This window comes from Ambystoma mexicanum, chromosome 6p (genome assembly GCF_040938575.1).
Source record: "Ambystoma mexicanum isolate Mex_15411 chromosome 6p, UKY_AmexF1_1, whole genome shotgun sequence".
NCBI lineage: Eukaryota > Metazoa > Chordata > Amphibia > Caudata > Ambystomatidae > Ambystoma > Ambystoma mexicanum.
Window position 1 is genome coordinate 1,278,696,158 of NC_090935.1, and position 17,342 is coordinate 1,278,713,499.

Here is a 17,342-nt window from a genome sequence, read left to right on the forward strand (position 1 = left end):
GGGTGCGGCGTACACCCCCACAACCTGCACTCCCCTTGTTCACTGTAATTATGCTGAATTGGTAGATGTTCTTGAAATTTTCAGCTGCATGTAATTTTCGTACAGCCGAAATTCAAACATATCTACCATTCGGTTTATTATTTTAGGTTTGTTGTACGGATACCCTGACCAATCAGCACTGCAGACGCCAAACAGCAGGCCTGCACTAAGGCCCCCAAACACTCCATAAAAACGCTTCTTGTTTGAGATGTTCTATTAATCCTGGAAGCATGGTCTCTGCTACTCCAATAGCTGGCATTCTCGCTCCTAAGGGCTACTCCATCTTGTGCCTATGTTCTGAACTAAGTACAGTGTGGATCCCTTCCTTTGAACTGAGCTCCCTTCTGTTATATATATATATATATATATATAGACCTCCAGACACAATCAACAGTTTCATGCCTCAATATTTGATGGTGCTGGACCAAAGATTGAACATCCCTCTTGGAGACCTCAGCACGCACTGGAAGATGCATGCTCCACTGGCTTCCCCTGTCTCCATGCTCTGCAATCTACTAGATGACAACTCATAAAGCAACCTTCCATCCAACAACACAACAACACACATGTGGATGTCTACATCCTTGAGAGTTTTCTGTCTGGGGTTAATACATCTATGTCTAAAATAGCACTGCCCTATAAGACAAAGACGCTTTCCTCATTGGGTGGACAAATGCATGCTTTTTAGCTAATTTGCATAGCCACAATGAATTGCGTGATGGTTCAGAACTGTAGGTGAGCGTCTAGCGATGGTAACTGGGCGGCATTTGTGACTGCAAGCTCAAAAAGTATATTTTACGCTTACAAAAGAAACACACAGTGTGCCACCCGTGCTCCAAAGGACTCCATTACATTGACTGTCCCTCATCATCTATATGGGTCACATCATTCCATTCATCGCTGGCTGCTTTCTGACCAAGTACTCACCTCCAGCTCACCAAACAGATTAATGCCCGGCAAAAGGAACCCTCTGGCATCCATTCGAAAACATCTCTAGGGAATCACTGGGTCTATAGTGGAGGAGGCTCTAGCACAGCTACAACCTCCCCTCCAATATGAAGCACACCACTGATACATACATGGAATCTACAAACTCCATCGTAAATCTTTCCACTCCTCAACAGTCAACATGCCAATAAGCATTCGTCCCAACCATTGGTACTCGCGCACACAAACAAACGTCAAGCAATGGATGGAGTAGACCGTTTGAAAATACCAGCCTAAGATTACAAACCCCAGAAAACCTGTCCCGTTCTCTGTGCGGACGAAAATACACAAAAACGACTCTCAAATAAAAAGATGTACTCTTTCAGCTTCCAAATTGCTTATTCCATCAACCACTTTTGATTTGTGTTCATAAATTCAACACATTGTGGGAACTCAGGGCTGATTCCTGACGCTGAACCTGTTCTGAGTAATATTCCCCCGCGCTTCTCTGAAGCAGTTCAGAAATGTGCAGAGATCTAACTGCTAAAAAGAACCCCGCATTGTTCCTTGCGCATAAACGAATGCCTTAGGTCTTCCTGAACCACAACTGATGACATTTGGCAGACACCGCAGGTCAGTGTCTTCACATCTCTGAACTCTTCATCGAATGCAGACCACTAACGTGTTCAAAGACTCATGCTGGCTCTTTGATAAGAAAATGATTCAAGCTTGCCTTTAAAAAAAAACTGCTTTCTCTGACAAGCAAAAAACAGCTGAAGTCTCTCTACTATCAAATAAATCGAACCAATAAAACCTCTGAAAGCCTGAGTACAACCTCTAAGCTGCCCAGCAGCACCGACACACTTCATGGGCGCCTGCATATCCGGAAGATACTGCCAAAAAGGGAGTGCTTTAGCAACATCACCCTCTCGGGAAAATAATACCCATGGCAGCACTTAAAGATATTAGAAATGTTTTTGGGCCTCTGTTCTATAACATCTGGAAGGAGAAAAACGTTTTTAAAAAATCGTCCCTCGCTCGTCTGATGGCAATATTACACATTACTACATATTGAGTATCTGGCACTTTCCAGATAAATCATATCAAGTTACCCCTAATCTACCACAATTGGCTACCCTCAGGTGCAAGAGTCAATTTCAAAGTATGTCATATTTTCATGGGGATTACATACCATTGGGGCCTGCACTGTTTGGCTCTCACAATCGTTAGGGCTACAACTCCCATCAGCCTCAGCCAACATAGTCAATGGCCATGGATCCTGGGAGTCGTAGTACAAATCCCCTAGTGAGCCACAGGTTGCAGAGCCCCGTCACGTTAGCATGCAATGGCCGATCAAGCGGAAGCAAATAACAATTCACACTGAATATCACGAAACCCAGAAAAGTCAAAACTACCCATCCAGACTTCCTAATGCTTTGCAGCTAAAATGTCCCAGAAGACTCGCAATTTTTCCATTTCCTCGCGGCATTCTGCCAAACTTTGAAAACCTACCTTTAAAGCGTCTTTTGACACAAACTCGTTTCATATCTACCTCCTCTCCGCCTACCAGTATACTCACTATTTGTATTGTACATTGTCATGACTTACATGCATAATCTAAAGTGCCATCTCTGTGCGGATAACAGCAGATGTAATCCTCTTTCCCTGACACGACTACGACTTATATATGTTCCCAGGTAGCCCGTCTGACTGATGGTCCTCTTTTGATGGAGCAGAACTAGAAGAAGTTTAATCCTGCCAGGATATTGTCTATAATCAAACCAATATTTGATTAAAGTTTGACATGGTCATTAAGAATTGATTTTAATATGTTGGGATTGAGTGGTCAAATGCTATGGGGGTTATGCACTTCTCTGACACACCCCACCAGTAATGCTGCATTTTTAAAATGGTAAACACAGGCCTATGACGTCACCACGCTTCCTAGTTTGAACATGCTGACGATGGACTGAACATGATTGTCATAAACTAAGAACTTTTCATAGGTTTCCCAACCATACCAGTGCCTTTGTCTACCCACAAAGGCAACTCTTCCCATTATTTCAGGTGTGCGGTAAAGGTAAGTAACAGCGATATGTACAAGGCATTCATGGCATTTATCACATGAACAACATGAGAAACATAAGCACAATAACCTGCAAGTTGGCACTTGAAGACCACCTGCCTAGGACAGTGAAGTTCATCTGATTGTGTAACCTTTCAGAGTTCAACAATTTGACTTTTCGCAATGAATAAGGAATTCTAGTATGTTCTTGTTAATTTCGCTAAAAAAACATCTTGCTTAGTATTTCAACAAGCAATTCATCGATTTTAATACCTGACTTTTTCATCATCCCAATCTAGCCAAGAGGCCACCAACGTGGCAGGGATTGCGCAGTACAAGACCACTTTCCATTATGTGGTATACGCGCTTCTTCTATGATGCAAAGAGCTACTCTGCTTTAGTCATACACTTGTGAAGCACCTTCTGCCAGGTCAATCGTCTGCGAATGAGCTAACCCTCCGTTGACTTGTTTAAAGAGACAACCACATTACGGAGCTGGATGGAGGTACAATGGGACTCACCTACAGCGTGCCTTGCAAGATGGGCGGTCAAAAGAACTGTGGAGAGAAAACAAAGCAACAGTCAAGTCGAATGCAAGCAAAACGAAAACCTAACATGTAAAATAATAATACAAAGTCACATACGTCATACTAGAGCCCTCGTGCATGATCACATGTAAGTTGCCTGAATAATAGCTCAAGGATAGAAATTGTTGTAAGACGCAAGTGAACATGACATCGACTGCTACCAGGAAGCGCACATTAACATATGCATGTGACATTAACTCTCTAGATGTGGGAATGTGGGCAAAGGAGCATTAGGGCACGAACAGAAGACATTGTATGCATTATTGTCATATACCAGGGGACACAATGCTATAATTGGCATCTCATGTGGAACGTAGCCCTGTGGCACAGTATGTAGCAGCTCCCACTCTCCAGGGGTAGATCCTGCCTAATGCTGTAGGAGATGCCGCTGCTTTTGGCTCCTGCTCATACAGTCTTTACTGTGATCCACGTTGCTCTTATGAACACCCACATACATGGTGCTCAATGTATGGCCCGCCGAAAGGTTAAGGGCTGCATTTTTGCTGGGTTTTACACACACATCTCTGAAGCAAACCCTTAACGCTCTCTATTCCATTTTGTTCCCTTTTAGAAGCGCTCTATTTTTGTTTTTACATTTGCCATTGAAGATGAGCACATCCTAAATGTATGAAAAGCCAGAACATGCTCCATGGTTAATTATCAATATCATGTGTTCCATCACATCACAGGCCATCTCATTACGTTGGGTCAAAAGGTCATACTTTGAGACGTGTTCTTGCATCCCTTCCATGTGGTCTCAGGATGGATGTGCTCAATGTATTGCTTTGGGAAGACTGGACGTCCTAAGGGGCATCTAAGTCAATATGGTCCTGCTGTTTCAGCAGACGAAAGCTCCCACGCGATGACAAGGAAGGCACACAGTGTTCTATGTTCTTGCCCCCCAGGGCACTTTTAATAATACCCATTATTTTTATTTTTGAAATTCAATTTTTATTGAGATATTGTGGAAAACATCTAATGACTGGGAGATAAGTTGATGCACGTATAGAGGACGGATACTTATTGTAACAGGTGTGGACAGGATGAAACATCCCAGAATTGCGACGGGGAATTCTGTTCCGATAGAGTGTTGTGAAGCATTTCTGAACTTGCAGTTGTTTCAGCTGCATTTATTGAGATATCTGCATTTATGTAAACGAGAAACGCTCATCAACGTCCAGAAATAAGTACTTTCAATTATGACGTGGATAGTTGAGCTATTTGAATGTGTCGAAATATCCATACACTGTATGTTCTAACGTGTTCACAGATTCTAGCAATGTGCACGTTTTTCAACATAATACTGAAGAAATATGCACATTGCGTTCACATGTTTGCCATTTTGAGGTGGTCTGCCGTTTAGGCTTGCCTGTGGATAAGCCTTGTCCATGGATGCCATGAGGGCCCCCCCACCTGTGGAGTGGTGGAGGTGGAGATTACATCCACCCCTCATAGGGGCCCACTGGCCCACTGCATCATCCAGAGGCTTATCATGGTGCACAGCAGTAAAGCAGAGGCCAAGGGCACCTGCACACGCAATAAGCAGGCTTTCAGCTGGCGCATGGCTCACACACAAAAAGTGTGCCCCAGGAAGCACATCTACAAATCTCCAAATCCCCCTTTGGGGATGTGAGTGTTAATTGTGTCCTCACGAAGCCATCAAATGTAACTTCCACAGCAATGTTTCTTTAAGCAGACTTGATCATATGTTTGTTGTCTGTTATGTTATTTGGGCTGCCTCTTGCATGGTCACCAGGCATGCGCTGTATGCATCATAACTAAAAATCCACTTCTAACTCTGAAACCCATGGAATTTAGCATATGTACATTTACGCATGTACACTAATCTAGGGACTTGGAGATAGTGTGCTGTACGTGCCTATGAATTTCAGGTGTCGGGAATGAGTACATTGATGAGTTTACATAGCATGTGATGAAAACATGCCATGTTTTGTGGGTACTTTTGGTTTGACAGTTTGCATCAGTCAGTTTTGTGAGGTAACACAAGAAAGTATCCAATAATGGCTGTGTTACTAACTGTTTTATTAAAGGGCTTTCAAACATATGTTCATGATGTCTTTGTCCACAATATATGCCAGTATTCTAAGAGTGTAAACAAAATGTTTATGCTGTCTGGGCCAAAACATGTCAATGCTGACTGTGCCAATATATTCTAGTATTCCTACATCGGAACACATTTATGTTTGCTTTGTACATAATGGCAGGACACATACTGTAAAAAAACATGTCAATACTGGACATGCCAATATATGACAGTAATTCCCATATAAGACCACACTCATGTTGACCTTGCCCGTAATGCAAGTACGAAAATGTCTTGCCTCTATAAGAAAACATGTCCAGAAATGTTGCAGCAATGTAGGTCAATATGTCCACGTAAAAAATATCATCATCTTGGCATTGCCCATCATGCCAGCAGGAAATGCAATGACACTGCAAGAAAACAGGGCCATGCTGGCTAAAACAATATACGCCAGTAATTCTCATGTAAAAACAAACTCATGTTGGCTTTTGGCTTTGCCCATTATGCCGGTAAAAAAAAAAAAATCACATGTCATTGTAAAAAAAATGTCCATGTGGCTGCACCACATTAGGCCAGTATAACCATGTATGGACATTTGTGTTACTTTGTCCCATAATGCCATTAAAAATGTCATGCCATTGTTAGAAAACATGTCCATTCTGGCTCCACCAATGCAGTCCAGTATGCCTATGTAACAACAATTATAATATTGACTTTCCCCATAATGCCAGTATAAAATGCCTTGCCACTGTATGAAAACATATTCAAGTTGGCTGCCCAGATGTAGGCCAATGTGTCAATGTAAAAAGCCATATGTTGGTGTTACACATAATTTCAGTAAAAGGTGCCATCGAATTGTAAGAGAACATTTATTGACAGCTGTGCCAATGCAGGTGAGCAGCCCCGTGTATGCACAATCATCATGTTAAAGCCGGTAAAACATGCCATGCCACTGTAAGAATGCACACCCATTCTGGCTGCACCAATGTAGGAGAGTAGGCACATGCAAGTGAGAGGACATGTGTGTAGGCTTTCCCAATAATGCCAGTATAACATGCCATGCCACTGTAAAAAAAGAAAAATAATAATAAACATATCTATACTGGCTGCACCACTGAAGGACAGTATGCCCATACAAGAACACTAATCATGTAGGTTTGCCACAAAATGATAGTCAAACATGCCATGCAACTGTAGGAAAACATATCTATGCTGGCTGGAGCAATATAGGCCAATTTGCCAACATGTTGGCTTTGATGTGATATGATATGTAATTTATAACGCACTTGTACACAATTGTTTCTAGGCGCAACAGGACAAGGAGGGAGAAACAAAGGCAGGACAAAACAACAATCTTAGTAGACAATGATTGTGCCATTCAGATCACAAAAGTGCCGGGAAGAGGGAAGGGAAGAAGTGCCAGGAGGAAGGGAAGGGAGAAGTGCAGGTAAATCAATAAGTGCAGCCAGCAAGTAGCTCATAAGTGCAGAGAGAAGGAACTGTAGAGTTGCAGGTGCAGACCCTTAAGTGCTGGGGGAGCAAAGAGGCAGTGCAAGGGCAACTGAATTTGCAGGAGCTTGGGCCCAAGTACAGTGGGTATCCAGTTGACCAGTGCACAGAGCAGTCAGGTACGTCAGCAGGTGAGAAGCAGAAGCCAAAAGGAAGGTCTTTAGTTGCTTCCAGAACAGGAGGTGGTTCTGCTCAAGTTTGAGAAAGGCAGGGAGGTTGTTCCACAGGGAGGCCCCAGCCAAGGAGAGAGATCTGGCCCAACTCTTTACTTGGAGAAGCGTCTGACCCTCAGAAAGTTGGAGGTGGATGAGCGAAGAGCTCGAGAAGGAAGAGGTATGGGAAAAGAACATTGAAGGTAGAGCGGTCCTATGCCCCAGAAGGCTTGTGGACAATGCGTTGGGTCGTGTTATTGATCGTTGCAGCCATGGGAAACCAGTGTAGACATTTCAGGACTGGAGAGATCCGATCCCTGGGCTTGAGGCAAGGACAAATCTTGCAGTCCTGTTCTGGACAAGTTGTAAATGTTGAAGAGTAGAGGCCGCCAGATTTAGAAAGTGGCTGTTGCAGTAGTCCAGCCTACAGAGGACCAGCAGTCTGGAGACAGTAAGCTTCTTTGGAAAAGTGGAAAGGAAGAAAACTTCTGAGGAGATGCAGCTGATAGTTTGACTTCTTAGAGATGTCAGAGATGTGAGGAGAGAAGTATAGGGTGGAGTCAAAGATGACACCAAGGTTCTTATCCTCACAGGAAGAAGCAGGAAGAGGGCCCAGAGTGGCAATAATGCCATTGAAAATTCTGATAATGGCAATAATTCCAGTACAAATACCAATAATGCTGGCAATGCCAGTAAAAATGGCATGTCACAGTAAAAAAAAAATGTGTATGCTGGCTGCACTGATGTAGGCCAGTGTGCCCACATAAGAACACTCATGTTGGCTTTGCCCCTTATGCCAGTACAAATGGCATGGCAATGTAAGACAACATGTCCATACTGAATACACCAATGAAAACCAGTATGCCCACCTAAGAAAACATATTATTTCGGCTTTGACCATAATACATTTATTAAATTCCATGACACTGGGAGAAAATGATACCATACTGGCTGCACCAATGTATTTCAATACGCCCATGTAAGAACACTCATCATCATGGCTTTGCCCATAATGCCAGTAAAATACTGTGCTACTGTAAGCAAATGTGTCATGCTGGCTTAACCAATGAAGGCCAGCATTCACATATAATAACAATCACGTTGTGTTTTTCAATAATGCTATAAAGAAATGCATGCCACTTTATGACAACATATCCATTAAGGCCTTGGGAAATTGGGCAGTATTCTCATATTAGGACCTTCATGTTAACATTGCCAATTATGCCAGTAGGAAATGCCATGGCACTATAAGAAAACTAGTCTATATTGGATGCAACAACATAGGCCAGTATGCCTTTGTAAAAACACTCATAATGTTGGCTCTGCTTATAATGGCAGGTAAAAATGCCATACCGCTGTAATACTGGTTGCACAAATGTACGTCAGTATGCACATGTAAGATCGCTCTTGTTGGCTGTACCCATAATGCTGGTATAAAATGTTATGCCACTGTAAGAAAACAGTTCCATGCTGAATGAACCATTGTAGGTCAATATGCCCACCTAAAATCTCTCATCATATTGGCTTTGCCAATAATGCCAGTAGAAGAGGCAATTGCAATGTAAACAAACATGTCAATGCTGGCTGCACCAATGTAGGGCAGTGTGCCAAGTGAAAAAAAAGTGTTGGCTTTGCCTATAAAGCTAGTAAAAAAGCCATGCTGCATGTAAGGAAGTTTGTGCATGCTGGCAGCACCATGTGTGAATGTGGGCAAGTATGCCCACCAAAGAACACTACTCATATTGGCTTTGTTCACACTGCCAGTAATACATGTCAGACAACTTTAAGAAAACATGTTCATAATGGATGACCAATGTAGGCAAGTGTCACATAATAGTACAAATGTTGGATTTTGCTATAATTCCAGTAAAAATGCCATACCACTGTAAGAAAATATTTTCATTCTAGCAACATCAATGTAGGCCAGTATGAATACCCAAGAACGCTCACCATGTTGGCCTCACTCATAAAGCAAGCACAACATATCATGATACTGTAAGAAAACATACCCATGCTGGCTTTGCCAATGTAGGCGAGTATGCACATGTAAGAAAATTCATATGAACGTGGCCCTTAATGTCAGTTAAAATATCATACCATTGTAAGAAAGCATGTACTTGCTGGATGTAACAATGCAGACTAGTATTCCCACCTAAGAACACTCATCATGTTGGGTTTGTCTATAATGCCAATACAAATGCCATGCTACTTTAAGAACAGGAAGCAGATTCATATGCTGTCCAATCCACCAAGAGTTCAAGGGCAGGGAAAACCCAGAGATAGAGGGGGAGCGGTTCAGCATCAATTCATTACCTAATTAATTAATTACTACACATACATATGCACACATGCATACTACATACTATACACCTGCACACATTCTCTCTCACTTACTCAAATTTCGAACAGATGCACCATAACACCAACATACATACAAGCTCCCAGCCGCCCCAAATTCCGGCAGCAGCTCAAGGGTCAGGGGCCCCCCTTCACCCTTCCCCTTTCCTGCTGCGGAATCAGGACAGGGTTGGGGTAAGCATTCTGACTCTGCCCTCAGCTTGAGACAGGCAGGAAGAGGGCGGGTTGAAGAATCGTCCTTTCTTCAATGTGCTGATTTTCTAGCACCCAGGGAAGGAGGTGGAAACCGCGATGTCAGAGCAGGTCTCCCTAATGCTGTTCACAGGCGGCCCATGAATCCGTGCCTGGGAGTCTATGTCACTGGCCCAGTTACTTGGACAGTGTGCTGTGCTGGGCATTAGGGACACCATCATTCTTTGTATTTACAAAGAGTCTAAATATGTTTAGATTGTTTGCAAATGCAAAGTCTGCATCATCATTAGGGAAACAGAATCTTGTTCAATAATGCACATTATTTTTTGTGCCACCACCAGAATACTTTTCAGCAACCAAAGTGTCCTGAAAATAGAGAGTGTGGAGGCCTAGCAACACTATTAACAAGCATCCTCTACATCAGACATCAATAGACAAGAAAGTAGACAAATGACAGACCGTGGGCGTGGTGGAGAAGTGGTTTGCAGTCAGCTTCAGTTTACCCTGACGAGCTGTGTTATCTTTGGGCATTTTACACTGTAGTTACTCAGCTGATTATACATGACACCTTACTGTTCAAGTCAGCTTGTTAGCCAGGAAAGGCGGATTCTGCTATTCTGGGGCCGGAAGAAATGAAACAAATATGAATATTGAATTCCTTCAAAGATGTTTTGAAGGTTAAACGGTGCAGGTGGGTTTGTTTAATCTCTGAACAAAATCCATTTACTTTCTCTTCAATTGCGAAAAGAAGCAAGCTGGGGGGGTTTCGGAAGAAGGCATACTACTCATTTCTAAGCAATTCAGGACTACATTTTATAAACCATTTTTAGTTCTGTTTATTGGGTGGTTTTGTAAGTCACGCCTATAATCGGAAACCATTGGCATTGGAAGTGAAGCTAACAGAGATGGGACTTGAGGAGGAATACAGCCTAAGGGTGCTGTTTAGCTTCTTCCCCATGCATTGACTGCCCATGGCCATTCCCACCCACTACCTGCTGCTGCCTCCTCAATACACACACTCCCCTACGATCTCGCTGAGATACTACTGTGCTTGAAAGGGGACGCCAGTATTATTTCTAAGCAGTCTACATTTTATGGCTTATTTGCAACTGTAAACCAGTTCCCAGTGTAATAAAAATGTCTTAAACAAGTGTGCATTCAGTCATTAGATTTATGAGCAAAAAGTGTGCTCTTGCATCTGTTCCTTGCACTACATTCCTGTTAATCCAAGAATTAGCAAAGCCAACAGTTTTGGCTCAAACATCAGCATCAGACATTGTTCAGACACTGCCATATTATTCCCAGTTACTAACACCATTTGTCAGCTGTGGTCATTTTATGGTCAGGTAGTTCCATTATGGCAGTGCCTGGAAAAAGCCTAGTCCATGCCTACACACAGGCCAAAACTGTTGGATTTGTGTCAATGCTTGTTTTTTTCTTTTCTTACAGTAAGGATATGATACAAAGCATATAACCCTGATTGAGAAAACAGTTTGCATATGTGCAAACTCTGCCTTATTTACCAAGGCGTTTTTGCAGCAAACTTGCACCAGTGCCTGTGTAGAGCGCGGACAGAATGGATTATTTGTGTGAATCACGCCCACATGAACATATGTCACTGGATAAACCTACAATGAACGCAGTTTTAATATGTAAAATGGGAGGGCCTATGGAGCTTGGCCAAGCAATGCAAATAAGGGGCACACAGCCAGTCAACATAGACCATGCTGATTCCCCTCAAAGGAGCAAGTCCCTTGCTTTGTGATCCACTGTTCACAGCTTGCCCCTGTTCCAACCCACGTGGTGCATGAGAGATTTCCGAATGAGGAAAATCTGCAGGGACTCTTTTTAACAATGTTTCCTACATTCAAAAATAGGCTGCAGCTGGTACATTTCATAAATTGTGGTCAGTAACACCAAGGCAAAGGTCGGAGGTCATGTTGCTAAAAGTGGTTTACGTCCCCCCAGCGTTTGACAGTACTTTTACCATTGGGATGTGTATTTTTCATTTTTTTTCCAGATTTCACCTTCCCATTAGCCAGGACGCTGCCAGTGCTTTTCTCCTTGAGAATTTGCTCCTGGATGAACTCTTATGTTATTTCAAGCGGAATGTACCACATGTGGAAAGTGCTCCCTGTGTCCCTAGGATTCTTGAGGAATCACCAGGGGCCAGATTACAGAAACTTTTCACTGGTGCACGTGCAATTTTGCACTGTCTCAGTACTAGGGCAAGCACCTATGTTTTCAATGCATTTTTGCACCAGGCAAACGTTTGTCCTGGTGCTAAAACGTATTGGAATTAGTATTAGTGTAAACTTTGCCCAGGTGCAAAAATGCATTAAAAGTACGTTTTTTGCACTGGCACAGATGTTGCCCTAGTGCTACTACAATACAAAATTGCACTTGCCATGGTGGAAAGGTTTTCTAATGTTGACCCAATGTTTTGTGAACTAGGGCAAAATTTGCCATAGTGCTAAAACCATACAAAATTCCACTTGCCATGGTGGAAAGTTTTCTAATGTTGCCCCAATGTTTTGTGAACTAGTTCAAACTTTGCCATAGTGCTAACCATGCAAAATTGCACTTGCACTGGTGCAAAGTTTCAATAATCTGGTCCCATGTGGGCACAGGTTGTGCGCATGTACAGTAGACACACTTTGCTCCTGGTTTCCAATATCTGTGAACATTGGGTATATATTTTTTGTTTAACAAAACTCAGCAGAACTTGTCACGTACTTGAAAATGTGCATGCACTTTTCAGCACTAGGCCATTGCGTGCACCGAGCTTTCCGTGAAGAAATACGTATCAGAAGTGGTCCTTGACCCAGGAGAAAATGCAGGCCAAACCAGCGAACACTGGGAACAGACATATTTATTGGCATGCAATCTAATAGAGTCCCCAAATTGTATTCTGTAAAAGTGACCTCTTCTGCTAGAAAGCCAAGGACCCTTTCATAATTCATTGGAACACAACTGTTTTATATGTGAGGGCAGAGGAGGAATGAACGACGGGGACATTTGAAATGACCTAGTTCACTCTTCTTGTGCATGGAGGCCTGCTTTACGTCTGCCACCGAGGCCACACGTTAACAACCCCGTCCACTGTTAGCTCGGAGACCTCACAGCCAACAGAAAAGCTGCACTTATCAATAGCCTTTTTAGATTCCACCCACTTGTCAATAGTGGTTGTGTATCAGAAACAAACAGCTTTAATTAACAAGTAGCCATGTTTTCCATTCTGTTCCAATGCCGCCTGTAATGAGCAGCTGCCACTTCCGCTTACTGTATAGGGTCTACACTGAAAAATATGTATGCTTCTTAATTAAACTGGAATTTAGATTTCTTAGTGGCATTTGTCCTTGACACCCGTTATCTTGAATCGTGGCTTTTTTGGCTCTGGAATCGCCAGGAGGCCATGCTTGAAAACCGAACGCCTGCCATGCTTATACAGGTGCGCGTGTGTGCGCATGCGTGTGTACGTCACACCACCCTCTCTGCCCATGTCCCTCCTGGGCTATTGTTGTTAACACACGTACCCAGGGTACCGTTTAATGGCAAGGGTGCTTCTACGAACCCGCAAACAGCTATTGGCACAGTTCAGCCAGTCAGGGGTGTTGCTCGGTTTCTAAAAGATCCGGGGCCACGCTAATGTTGGAACTGTGGGGACTCGGGGCTAGCTAGATTTTTGGTTGCAGCCCCTGGACTTCTTTTCCAGGCTAAACCCAAAGCTCGGGCTATAACCCCTCCCAGCCCACCCTTAGAGACAGGGGTCAAGTCCTAAAAATTAAAGTGGGGGGACTCATCAACAAACGCAATCGGATGTGACGTTTTCAGAAATTAGCATATCAAGGTGAAATATGCACATTTCATTAAATTGGCTTTGCATACCCACGTAAATTGAAAAGGGCGAATGGCATTTGCCTTTCATAAAATCAACACAAACAAAACCAAGACAGGATGTTATCTTCTAATAGTGATTTTGAAAACGTTAAAATGTGTGCATGTTTTAAACTCCAAGAACCAATACACATGTGTTCTCTGGGACTTGTAGTGCCCAAATGCGGCATTTCACCATTAGTTGTTTGTTATTTTTGATCCGGTTATATAGTGCAGTGGTGGTGTCCGCCCTACAAACCTGACAACTGCAGTTTGATCCCTGAGTTCTTTATAAATTCAAAGGGGACATCCATGTTTCTCTTTTAGCTGTGGGGGGACTGAGTCTCCCCTCTGAATAAAGTGGGGGGACTCCGTCCGCCCGCGTGTACCGTCGACTTGAGCCCTGCTTAGACACGCCTCTGCAGCCAGAACCTTCAGTATTTCATTTAAGAAGTGACACCTCACCTTTGCACTCATTTAGAACCTTTGCCTTTCAAAGACATTTACACAGCTGGCAATGGCATCAAACCATCAAGACCTGCACACAGAGGGAACTTAATAGAAAACGATATACCTGGACAAGGGTGTACTATCCATGGAGTGAATGGGCGAGCTTCAGAGATGGGTCTTTTGCTACCACCAATTAATGGGGTGGGAAGGGATGTTTGCCTCGCCCTGCTGTGGCGCAGTCAAAGCAGACGTGCTCATCTGCATGGGGCCGAATATCATAACCCTGCTCTTAAAGGAATAGGCCTCGGCATCTCCACGGGTCACTGAAATCTCCAACACCCCAAAAGCTCCCCAAAACTAAAGATGCTCTGAAGATGTGAAGAAGCGTAACTTTCACACAACCACACACACCTAAAAAGCCCTTGCTTGGCAGATTATTCCTTTTACCTTCAGATGCACTTAGTGGGCGATGCATTTCTTCTTCGTGGCCAGCGGCACACCCTTAGGCGATGATCCCTGATTCCCAGCAGGCTATAATGCTTTACTTAGACTGCACCCCCCTTGGCCCACAACGGGCCACTTACCGGCATGCTGGACTGTCAAGACAAAGTACACACGCAGCGACACGCTCCTAACTCTAACTCCTCCCACTAACAGTGGAGCCATTTCTTATTCATTTTGACCTTTTGGCGAAGCTTCAACTTATGCTAAGCTTCTTTTTTTGTGGCTGTGCCGCTACTTTAAAAGATGGCCGCCTATACTTAGCGGTCATACCTTTCTATAGTACTCACCCCATGATATCCACTCTGACAAGTAAATCTCCTCTGGGTGCATTCTGATGGCCCTACTTCATCAGAGGAAGAAAGAGTCATTCATAAGCCCTTCCAGCTCATGAACGTCATTTAGTGGGTGCTGGCAGTCCCAATGGCTTTCTATGCCACAACTGATCTTGTAAAGACAATAGCCCTCATTATATGTATGGTGGTTTGGAAATAAGGGTTCCGGTAGCAACGTACCAGCACCCTTTCTGGACCGTCATACTACAACAATGCCGGTAGGGGCCGCGGATCCCCTTGAAGGCCTGATCTGCTGGGTTTTCAGGCCTCTACTGGCATGGTTGTCACTGAAGCACCGGCCCCGTTAGCAACTATCGGTCTCCATGAAAATGGGGATTTACTGTTACCGCAGATGCTTGTGGTATCCCGGTGGCACCGGGATATCAGGCGGCAGTAAGGGTGTTACGGGTTTAGCGTTAACCCACCGCCTACTGGCGGTTTTTACCAGCAACCCCGTAATGAGCACCAATGTGCCATTATTGGTGCTCGGTTAAGCAGCACGACGTTTCTACACTATCTATTAATATTCTGCAGTTCTATGTCATTGGTGAAGGTTTTTTAAAAATAAATGACTGTCCACACTCAGGATCAAAGGACCTGGTATGTCCCATTTTGGAGGTCACCCAGGGTGCCAAGAGAGTATGGTGTCAGTTTGGAACCGCACACCATTTCTCGGGAAATGACTGCCACTGCTCTAGAACTCGCCATTTCTTCAATCCGCACATGACCTCCTTTGTGTACATTTGCTGCTTCTCAGGGTGTTCTTTTGAGGTTCGTCATATAAGGTACATCCTGGCGGTACGCAGTAAAATGTTGTCACAGTAAGACCGTTTCGAAATCTGGAGCACACCATAGAGCCCCTCTAATGTGTATGTTCTAGAGAAGTTGATTGATCGGTTTGCGTATTTGTCCTGTTTATCCTTGCCCCCAGGATGAACAGCAAAAGAAACCTGTAGTGAATGGAGGCAGTGGGAGCAATGCCCTCCTAAATCTAAGGGCCAAGCATCCTAAATCCTACGCAATATGCATTTGCCATAATGGACAAAGCATCTGGAGACTCTTGGCCTTTGCCCTCTCAAAATCCAGCAGAATCTGTCATTCATCTCCAAAGCCAAATTCACAAGTTCAACGGAAGAACCCTCCACTCCAAGTGTGTCAAGCTCTGTAACGTGAGCCTACCTTAAATTGTGGAGATGCCTGAAACACACCTGTTTTGCATTACCTATGTCCTAGATGAGTCATGGCCTCTCCGGTTCCACATCTCCCATTGTCTAGAATAGGGATGTCTAACCTTTGGCTCTCCAGATGTTTTAGACTACAACTCACATCATTCTTTGCCTGCCTCCATAGTTAATGGTGAGGGATCATGGAAGTTGTAGTCCAAAACACATGGAGAGCCATAGGTTGTTCACCACGTGTCTAGCATGGTTCTATGCAATCTGGTCGAATCTTTTTCATCATAGTAGATTTCTTTTAAAAAAAAAAAATTGACAGGAAGATTTTTCTACAAATATGACACACCATTTACCCCCCTAGAATAATGATTCTCCTAAACCCACCACCCATATACATGTGTGGCAAAATCAGATGAAAACTATTTGACAAAATCTACTTTGACTAATTCTACTGCAGCAAAAAAACTCCCAATCCCATTCAGCAATCAGCATATTTCCTCCAATCATCAAATAGTTAGACATTTGTCCAAGTCTGACAGCCCTACTACCAAGGTAGGGACGGTCCCTCACAAGAAGGCCCTGCCATCAATAAACTATGCTATGAAAATGTTCTAGATGGGGCGATGCTAACAATCCCTGTCCATGTTTGTGTCCCCCCACATTTTAACCCCCTAACATCAAAGCACACTGAGGCATCAGGAAAGTGCGAAGATCTACTTCCAAACAAGAACAAAAAAAAGAGGATGCGTCGTGCTGTCTGCAAAGGCCTTCTTTGGACTTTTGTGGAAAGTAGGTCAGTTTACTACCAGCTGAGCCTCCACTAATGCAGAAGGCGAAGCCTGAATCCTAGCTTACCTGAACGCTGAGTGCTGCGCTGCTGACCATTGAGTGGCGGAGGCGGATTATGATCACAGCGGCAAAGTTTTACCTGAGACGGGCAGAGTGAGAGCTTGTGAGGACGGATGTAATAATATGAAACCTGTTGTAGTTTCTCATTTGGCCTTCACTAATCGTCCTTCTAGTGGAAGGAGCAGTATGAAAAATGATTCCTTTAACAGCTAAATTGGTTAATAAATCACAACTTGATTTAAAGATTGAGTTTGAACTCTATGCAAATCCCGTTTTGTTCTGG

At 43.6% G+C, this 17,342-nt stretch overlaps 1 protein-coding gene across 22 annotated transcripts in view; it reads right to left on the bottom strand.

The window, feature by feature from the left end:
- PTPRD (protein tyrosine phosphatase receptor type D) overlaps positions 1–17,342 on the bottom strand; it is a 4,803,934-nt gene that overhangs the window by 912,507 nt on the left and 3,874,085 nt on the right. For all 22 annotated transcript variants that reach the window (XM_069625937.1, XM_069625939.1, XM_069625938.1 and 19 more), the window contains one exon: positions 3,553–3,588. The gene's annotated coding sequence lies outside the window, so the exon portion shown is untranslated. The remainder of the gene's footprint in view (positions 1–3,552; positions 3,589–17,342) is intronic.